We start from the raw sequence: 10304 nt of genomic DNA, 5'->3' as shown, positions 1-10304 counted from the left end.
GGTGACCTCCCACAACTGATTCCCTGCCACCAACATTTTTGGTCTTTAGCTGAAAATGGTATTCAAGGTGATGGCTTTGGCCATTTCAGTTAGTAACTCAGTTTTCCAGGGGCTCTCCCATGTATACAGGAGGAATATAATTTCTTTTTTTAAAGATTTTATTTATTTATTTGACAGAAAGAGAGAACACAAGTAGGCAGAGAGGCAGGCAGAGAAAGAGGGGGAAGCAGGCTCTCCGCTGAGCAGAGAGCCCAATGCAGGGCTCCATACCAGGACTCTGAGATCATGACCTGAGCCAAAGGTAGAAGCTCAAGCCACTGATCCACCCAGGTGCCCCAGGAGGAATATAATTTCCTAAGCTTTGTTTGATTTTCTCCTGTTAATATGCCTCACATCAATTGAATTTTTAATCCAGCTAAATAATCTTGAAGGGCAGAGGAAAAATGTTTTCATCCCCAGCAAGACTGACCTGCTCCAGGAGTGTCAAGGCTATAGATAGGGGTCACTGACCAATATCCCACCCCTCCCCACCTCCTTCCAAGGGGTTCACCTGCACCGATAGGATGGAGGCAAGGAAATAGAAAGGTACATTCCAGAAAGAAGCACAAAATGCCATCATTACTAGAACTTATTCTGGCCCATGCATCTACCACCACCACCAAGAGTGACTGGCCCCTCACCTATTCCCAACTCAAGGCCCTCATACAGTCATCACCTGACTGGTTCCTTAGTCTGCATCCTGGCCTCCTGGAAACCATGAGTCTTCACAGAATCTTCACAGAAGAAATTCCATTCCGTGTAGATATTTCCTTCATGGGGAACCTTCAGGGACCTGTAGAGTTTTCACTTCCTAGGGAAAGGTGGGCAGTCCCCTGAGACTACAAAAAGAACCCTTCTAAGGGAATGTCCCAAATCCACACAGGTGGGCCTAAGTGGGACTGAAGTCTTACACTCAGGTCTGTGGGCCCCAACAATGTCCCCTTGAGAAGCCTCCATCAGTGTGCCAGCTCCACCTGCTGTTCTCCCCCATTTAATTGACCAGACCAGGGCTGGGGAGAGAGTCCTCAGGAACAGTGTGAAAGAGAGCAGAGGGGTTCTGAGCTTATCCCAGCTATAGCCTGGGACCAACACTGTAGGGACCACATCAGTTTCCCAAGCTTTTCTGACTTGTTATTTTTCCTAACCTTCACTTTCTCCTCACCCTGACTAGTAGTAAAATGCTTACAAAGAAAAAGTCTGTGTCACGAATGACATATCAGATAAAGGGCTAGTATCCAAAATCTATAAAGAACTTATCAAACTCAACATCCAGAGAACAAATAATCCAAACAAGAAATGGGAAGAGGACATGTACAGACATTTCTGCAAAGAAGACATCCAGATGGCCAACAGACACATGAAAAAGTGCTCAACATCACTCGGCATCAGGGAAATACAAACCAAAACCACAATGAGATACCACCTCACACCAGTCAGAATGGTTAAAAGTAACAAGTCAAGAAATGACAGATGTTAGAGAGGATGCAGAGAAAGGGAAACCTCCTACACTGTTGGTAGGAACGCAAGCTGGTGCAACCACTCTGGAAAACAGCCTGGAGGTTCCTCAAAAAGTTGAAAATAGAGCTACCCTACGATTCAAAAATCACACTACTGAGTATTTACCTTAAAGATACAAATGTAATGATCTGAGAGGTCACATGCACCTGAATGTTTATAGCAGCAATATCCGCAATAGCCAAACTATGGAAAGAACCTAGAAGTCCATCAATAGATGAATGGATAAAGAAGATATGGTATATATATATACACACAATGGAATACTTCGCAGCCACCAAAAGAAATTAAATCTCACCATTTGCAAATGACGTGGATGGAAATAGAGGGTATTATGGTGAGTGAAATAAGTCAATCAAAGAAAGGCAATTATCATATGATCTCTCTGATATGAGGAATTTGAGAGGCAGGGTGGGGGGTCGTGTGCATTAGGGAAGGAAAAAAATGAAGCAAGATGGTATCGGGAGGGAGACAAACCATAAGAGACTATTAATCTCACAAAACAAATTGAGGGCTGCTGGACAGGGTAGGCGGGTATTTGGGATAGAATGGCTGGGTTATGGACATTGGGTAGTGTATGGGCTATGGTGAGTGCTGTGAAATTTGTAAGCCTGATGATTCACAGACCTGTACCCCTGGGGCAGATAATACATTAGATGTTAATTTTAAAAATGTTAAATGTTTAAAGACCCACTTTTAAATCTGTTTTGGGCCTTGGAAAAAACACATGACAGTTGAATGTAAGTCTTTGCCTGGAGAGCTGATAGTGTATAGTCTGCCTTAGTTCAGTGTTCTACAGTGCACGTTGGTCTGCAGATTATTTGAAAGTGGACACAAGAGCTGTTTCTATCACTGTTGTGATTTAGCAACAGTTTTCCGACTAAAAATTATATACAAATTATAAGGCATATGAAAACTAGTGGTGTTGCAAATATTTTTAGAAAAAGTGACCTGTAACAGAGAGAATATGCTAAATGAATTTGGAAGTGATGCACAAGGGAGCAACATCAAGCAGAACACTGTCACTGGAATTGTGTCTTTGAAGTTGGTCAGATGAGCTCTTAAGGAGAATCCATGAATGACAAGATTTGAGTTGTACTGATTTATGTAGGTTGCACTGCTGAAGTGCCATTTGATGTTATATCCTTCTCACAGGTAAACCTTATAGCCATAGATCTTAATTTTAGATCTTAATTCACCTAACTGGTGAATTTCAGAACCATCATTATTATGCTTTATCATCCACAAAATTGTTATGGCCACATTTTACCCGTTTAATGGTTGAGTTTCCCAAATCTTAAGTTTGATTCTAAAAGGGAAAGGAAAAAACTGCTTGTGAGAATATAAGGAAGATAATAATAATTTTAATATTTCTTTTTAAAGTATATTTCAATTTTCAGACCTACAGATTGTAATGTATAACAGTATATTCGAAAATAGATAATTCTGAAGTTTTCATGATATTTCATCATTAGTTGAAAAAAGATAATTTGTAAAACTTGATTATAGAGCATTGATTATAGAGCAAAATACAGCCTTTTGTTAATTAGAGCTTGATGATTTAAATAGACTGACATACCATACCATTTTAGAATTGAAATTGAAATATTATTTCTCAAAAATTTATTTGATAATTTCAAATATTATACACATATATGCTAATAGAATGCTGAAAATACAATATGTTTTATGGGTAACCAAATTTGGGGTTATGTGAACAGTTTGTATTACTCATTTGGTTTATACTATATTTTTGTCTCAGAAAAACAAATTATTGTTCCCCTCAGAAGTGTTTAGGTATTACTGCAAGCAAGTTTTAATTCTACTGTATGAAATATTTGATGTTTTGTTTGAAACAACAGACATCGAAGAACCAATATATCAACTAATATTCTTACCTTATTTTGGATAAGATAAGATATTCTTATCTTAGTTTGAATGATTGTAATTCAGTTTACTGCATCTAGTTTGGTGTTTGATGGTCTGGAAAAATATTTCACAGTTCTGGGAAATGCTCAATGCCTCTATGAAGAAGCAAATCAATATTGGTCTGACAATATTTGATGCAACTGAAAAAGGTCTATAGGACATAGCACTTGCAAATTTATCTCAATGTACAAAGCTACAATTTTGAATTAACTTGTTCCCCATTGATTCTCTCATGTACCCAAGTATAAAAATTGGTAAGTTTCCCATGTCTTAAGAGTAACATTTGAATTTCAGTTCTGAATTTCAAACAGACAATAAAATATTTTAATGCTAGTTTTTAATCCACCTAAAAGTTTACAGATAAACCTGTTAATTATTATAATTCTTGATCTGAAAGTTTATGTATAGATCACATTCACAATCCCCTTGGTCTAAAACGATTGTGAACGTAGTGTCTGATGCATTCAGTATTTTCTCCTTATATTTGTTTCTATCTCTGAAAAATAAGTAGGAGGAGTTTTCCCTGTAGTTGGATAAAATTTGCTTTTGGCCTTTATTTGGACAACCAAGTTAGGATTCTGTGAATGCTGTAGTTTTGTATAAGGAGAAGCAGGTATCATTTGATCACATTTTCATTTAAGTAGAAAATTTAGCTTATTTGCAAATAAAATATAATAATTATGTAACAATGTGGAAAATAAACCTTATTTTGGAAATAAAAAAAAAAGGACGCTAAATCCCAAAATTGTAAAAAAAGAAAGCATATGCATATATATATATATTAAAAAAAACAGTGAAAGGAAGCAAAAAATAAAGACTATATCTATAAAATATAAGTGTAAAAATTAAAATTAAAAAAGACTTTAGGGGCACCTGGGCTGCTCAGTGGGTTAAAGCCTCTGCCTTTGGCTCAGGTCATGATCTCAGGGTCCTGGGATCAAGCCCTGCATCAGGCTCTCTGCTCAGCAGGGAGCCTGCTTCCTCCTCTCTCTCTCTGCCTGCCTCTCTGCCTACTTGTGATCTCTCTGTCTTTGTCAAACAAATAAATAAAATCTTTAAAAAAAAAAAAAGACTTTAAAAAAAGAGTTGAGGAGTGCCTGGGTGGCTCAGCTGGTTAAGTGTCTGCCTTCTGGCTCAGGTCATGATCCGAGGGTTCTGGAATTGAGCCCTACATTAGGCTCCCTGCTCAGCAGGGAATGTGCTTCTGCTGCTGTCTCCCATGTGCCCACTCTCTCTCTCTACCTCAAGTAAATAAATAAAATCTTTAAAAAAAAATCTTTTTTTTTTTTATTTTGATTTTATTTATTTATTTAACAGAGAGAGAGAGAGATCACAAGTAGACAGAGAGGCAGGCAGAGAGAGAGAGGGAAGCAGGCTTCCTACTGAGCAGAGAGCCTGATGTGGGGCTGGATCCCAGGACCATGGAATCATGACCTGAGCCGAAGGCAGAGGCTTAACCCACTGAATTGTGGGTTAAGCCAGAGCCACCCAGGCGCCCCTAAAAAAAAAATCTTAAAGAAAAAACGAAGAGTTGATAAAATGAAAAATAGTTGAAAAGGGAAAAAGGAAAAGAATATTTTGAACTAAAAGACTAAGGACTTATGAGAAAAAAAGAATTCTATATACTATTTTCTGCTAATGTGGGAGTTTTTCAGTTCCGAGTGATCCATAAGCTTGGTATTTGACTGATATTCCTGCTGTCTTCTGGGGAAGCGGCCTGTTGCACTGATTTAGAGGTCTTTGTCCGCACAGTGCCTAGTCAGGGGGTGGGCTCAATGTAAACTGCTTCTGGTTTTTCTATGTGGCTTTTCTTCCTTGAAGGCTTTTTGCATCTCTTGCAAAAAGTGGTGGATTTTCTATTTGTAGAATTGCAACAATTCTTAGATCTCAGGTTGAATTCACAGGTGTTCAGAGTGATTTGATAAATATCTAGCTTAATCAAGGGACCAGATGGAATGAGAGCCCCCTACTCTTCCACCATCTTCCTTCCTTCAGCATTTTTTAAAATATAAGTATTTTTCATTTTAAAAATATGCCAGTATAAGATGGGTTTACTAATACCCAAGTGAGTTAGTATTTTAAACTTTAAATTTTCTGATATTGTCAATATTATCACATATAACCCACATAAACAAGATTTCTTTGGTTTCTTCAATAATTTTTCAGGTGTAAAAGGGTCTTGAGAGCAAAAGTCTGAGAATTGGGATCCAAGGAATGCCATAGGCTGTCCTGCAGCTGTAAGGCCACAAGGGAGCAGCATGCTCTCTGGAGTCTCCCCAGCTTTCTTTCCTTTTCTGCACTCTCCCAAATTGCACAACTTCTTACTTAGAGGAAGTAATTCTCTAAGCATGGGTTCCATCAAAACCAAGACAGGCACCTACTTTTCTTCAAATGTTTATCAGATGTTTCAAAAGCAAATCTTATCATCCAGGGCTAAGTAAACATGAAAACCCCAGGTCTAGAGGAGTTAATAATCTAGTGAGATAAACAGACCCAAAGGCCAGTAATTAGACTGCCACCAAGTTGATGTGTGTGAAAGCCCTATATTTTCTGAAAAGGACTGAATACATCAAAAGAATTTCTTATAGGCAGGGGGAAACCAACAGGGAGATACTGAGATACTTGTTAGGAATTTCTAGAAGGATCTGGAACCTCAGGGCATAATGAGGACAAACATTAGGTTCTGCAAGAGATAGGAGAGGAGTGGTTGGAAAAGCAGAGCCAGGAAAAACAAGAGGTAACAATGGACTTTTCTGTTTAGAAGGTGAAGTTTCCAAGAAGTCATGAGGGTTTGAGTGAAGACAGCAGGTAGAAGGGGTTGGGGAGAATGCTCTGACTTGGGAGTGCTGCAGGTGGGGATCTAAGGAGCTGCTTACTGGTGAGACCTCACTGTGGAAGTGTGGTGTGGGTGCCAGTTTGCTGGGAGCAGGCTGTCTCAGATATTGGTAGGGTGGTCAAGCTTGGTGTGGATTGGTCCAAAGGCCCAGAACAGTGGTCTGACATTGCCTACGGCCTTCCTAAGGTACCAGACACACAGAATGAGCAGTGGAGGGGCAGGGGTGTCAGGAGGTTTGTGGTCAGGAGTCTAGATCCAGAAACCTCCCTGGAAGAGGGGTACCTGCCTGGCTTAGTCAGTAGAACCTATGACTCTCGATCTCTGGGTTTTAAGATTCAGCCCTATGTTGGGTGTAGAGATTACTTTAAAATAAAACCTTTAAAAAGTTGGAGGGGATGCCCCACATTGGGCTCTGCACTGGGCATGGAGCTTACTTCAAAAAAAAAAAAAAAATCCTGGCCCAAGGGCTGAGAAGAAGGGAGGGAAGGCAATGAGAATGAAGGGAGGTATGAAGGGAGGTATGAAGGAAGAGGCAGCAGGTTGTGTGGCCAGGAGGGGGCTGGGGCCCTAGGCATCATCTGCCCTGTGGGGAGAGTAAGTCTGACTTCCTTTGCTGGGGGTTCCTCAAATGGGGCAGGAACAAGGTCCTGAGAGCTATGAGGCCTGTGTCACCTGAAGTCAATGTTAGAAATGACTAAAGGCCAGCCAATACAGTCTTCTCACTTAGCAGATAAGAAAATGATGGCCTGGACAAGGGAATGAGTGACTGCTAAAGCCCACCTAGCAACTCTAGCAGAACTAGAGATAGAACCCAGCTCTGATATCCCCAATCTGCCACAAGCTTTTGCCCAGGGTCCCACAAGCAACAGTGTACAGGCAGGGCCTGGGGAGATCCCACCGTGTACCTGGTGTCACTGTTCATTACAGAATAAACAACTGAGAAAGGGCAAACTTCACTGTGGGCGAACAGCAGGACAACAATGGAGAAGGTGATATGGGCAGAAATAGCCCCCCTCTTGGTCCTGGGTGTGCGGTAGGAAGCCTAAAGACAGGACTGGAGCCTCTGTCAGCTTAGTTGTCTGTTTTAACATTACACATGGCTGAGTTCCTCAGCCATTTCACACCTTCCCCCCCCCCCCAGGGGCAACCTCCAGAACCACCGTCCAGAAACAGAAAGCTGCCCCAATTCATTGTAGGGGCCAAGGGCAGACCACCCCAAAATGTGCCATTTTGGCATACCAATCATTTAACCCAAGCAAAGAGATAAAGGATCTGTGCTCTAGGAACTACAGAACACTTATGAAAGAAATCGAGGAAGACACAAAGATGGAAAAACATTCCATGTTCTTGGATTGGAAGAATCAGCATTGTGAAAATGTCTATGCTGCCTAGAGCAATCTACATTTTTAATGCAGTCCCTATCAAAATACCATCGACATTTCTCACACAGCTGGAACAAACAATCCTAAAATGTGTATGGAACTAGAAAAGACCCCAAATTGCCAGGCCAATGTTGAAAAAGAAAACCAAAGCTGAGGGCATCACAGTGCCTGACTTCAAACTATATTACAAAGCTGTGATCATCAAGACAACATGATACTTACACAAAAACTGACATATAAATCAATGGAACAGGACAGAGAACCCAGAAATGGACCCCCAGCTCTACGGTCAACTAATCTTCAACAAAGCAGGAAAGCATATCCAATGGAGAAAGGACAGTCTCTTCAATAAATGGTGCTGGGAAAATTAGACAGCCACATGCAGAAGAATAAAACTGGACCATTCTCTGACACCATACACAAAGAGAGACTCAAAATGGATGAAAGACCTCAAGGGGAGACAGGAACCCATCAAAATCCTAGAGGAGAACACAGGCAGAAATCTCTTCAACCTTGGCTACAGCAACATCTTGCTAAACATATCCCCAAAGGCAAGGGGAGCAAAAGCAAAAATGAACTACTGGGACTTCATCAAGATAAAATCTTCTGCACAGCAAAGGAAACAGTCAACAAAACTGTAAGGCAACCTATGGAATGAGAGAAGATATTGGCAAATGATTTAACAGATAAAGGGCTGGTATCTAAGATCTGTAAAGAACTTCTCAAACTCAACACCAAAAAAAACAAATAATCCAGTCATGAAATGGCCAGAAGACATGAACAGACAATTCACCAAAGAAGACATACAAATGGCCAACAGACACATAAAAAAATGCTCTACATCAATTGCCATCAGGGAATAACAAATCAAAACCACAATGAGATATTACTTTACAGCAGTTACAGTGGACAAAATTAACCAGACAGGGAACAACAAATTTGGTGACATTGTGAAGAATGGGGAGCCCTCTTATACTGCTGGGGGAAATGCAAGCTGGTACAGCCTCTCTGGAAAACAGTATAAAATAAGAGTTACACTATAGCCCAGTAATTGCACTACTGGGTATTTACCCCCAAAGATAAAGATGTGGTGAAAAGAAAGGGCACCTGCACTCCAATGTTCAGAGCAGCTATGTCCACAATAGCGAAATTGTGGAAGGAGCTGAGATGCTCTTCAACAAAGGAATGGATACAGAAGATGTGACTCATATATACAATGGAATATTACTCAGTTATCAGGAAGGATAACTGAGTTAGGATAAAACAATTTGCATCAACAAGAATGGAACTGCAGGGGATTACACTAAGTGAAATAAGTCAAGCAGAGAAAGATAATTATTATATAGCTTTACTCATATGTGGAATATAAGGAATAGCATGGAGGACCATAAGGGGAGGGAGGGAAAACTGAATGGGAAGAAATCAGAAAGGGAGACAAATCATGAGAGAGGCTGGATTCCAGGAAACAAACTGAGGGTTGCAGAGGGGAGGGAGGTGGATGACAGGGTAACTGGGTGATGGGAATTAAGGAGGATACGTGATGTGATGAACACTGGGTTTTATGTGCAACTGATGAATCTTCAAACATTATGTCAAAACTAATCATTGAGTTTAAATTAAGAAAGGGATGTCATTAAGAAAAAAAAAGGGAGTAAATGGAAAGGAAGGAAAGAAAGAAATCAAGAAATAAATCAAGAAATGGATCCCTAAATATAGAGAATACACTGACAGTTACCAGAAGAGAGGGGGATGGCTCAAATAGGTGGTGGGGATTAAGGAGTGAAGTTGTGATGAGCTCAGGGTATTATATGGAAGTGTTGAATCATCATATTTTACAGCAGAATCTAATATTATACTGTATGCCAACTGACTGGAATTAAAATGATTTTTTAAATCTTTTATTTATTTGACAGAGAGGGGGGGGCACAACTGGGGTGGGGGGGCAGGCAAGAGAGAAGTAGGTTTCCCGCTGAGCAGGGATCCAGATTCAGATTCAGGGCTCAATCGCAGGACCCTGAGACATGAATGACCTGAGAGGAAGGCAGATTTTTTTTTTGTTTTTTTAATTTTTATTCACAGAACTCACCATAGCACACACCCTCCCCAATGTCCATCACCCAGTCATCCTATCCCTCCCCTCTTTCTAGCAACCCTCAGTTTGTTTCCTGAGATTAAGAGTCTCTTGCGCTTTCTCTCCCTCCCCATTCCCATCTTGTTTTATTTTTCCCTCTCTTCTTCCCACAAACCCCTGACCTTCCTTTCAAATTCCTCATATCAGAAAGATCATATGATATTTGTTTTTCTCTGATTGATTTATTTCACTCAGCATAATACCCTCTAGTTCCATCCACGTTGTTGCAAATGGCAAGATTTCATTTTTAATGGCTGCATAGTATCCCACTGTATATATACCACATCTTCTTTATCCATTCATCTGTTGATGGAGATCTAGGCTCTTTCCATAGTTTGGCTATTGTGGACATTGCTGCTATAAACATTTGGGTGCACGTGCCCCTTTGGATCACTACGTTTGTATCTTTAGGGTAAATACCCAGTAGTGCAATTCCTGGGTCATAGGGTAGCTCTATTTTCAACTCTTTGAG

This window comes from Mustela lutreola, chromosome 10 (genome assembly GCF_030435805.1).
Source record: "Mustela lutreola isolate mMusLut2 chromosome 10, mMusLut2.pri, whole genome shotgun sequence".
Classification (NCBI taxonomy): domain Eukaryota; kingdom Metazoa; phylum Chordata; class Mammalia; order Carnivora; family Mustelidae; genus Mustela; species Mustela lutreola.
This window is presented reverse-complemented; position numbering follows the sequence as displayed.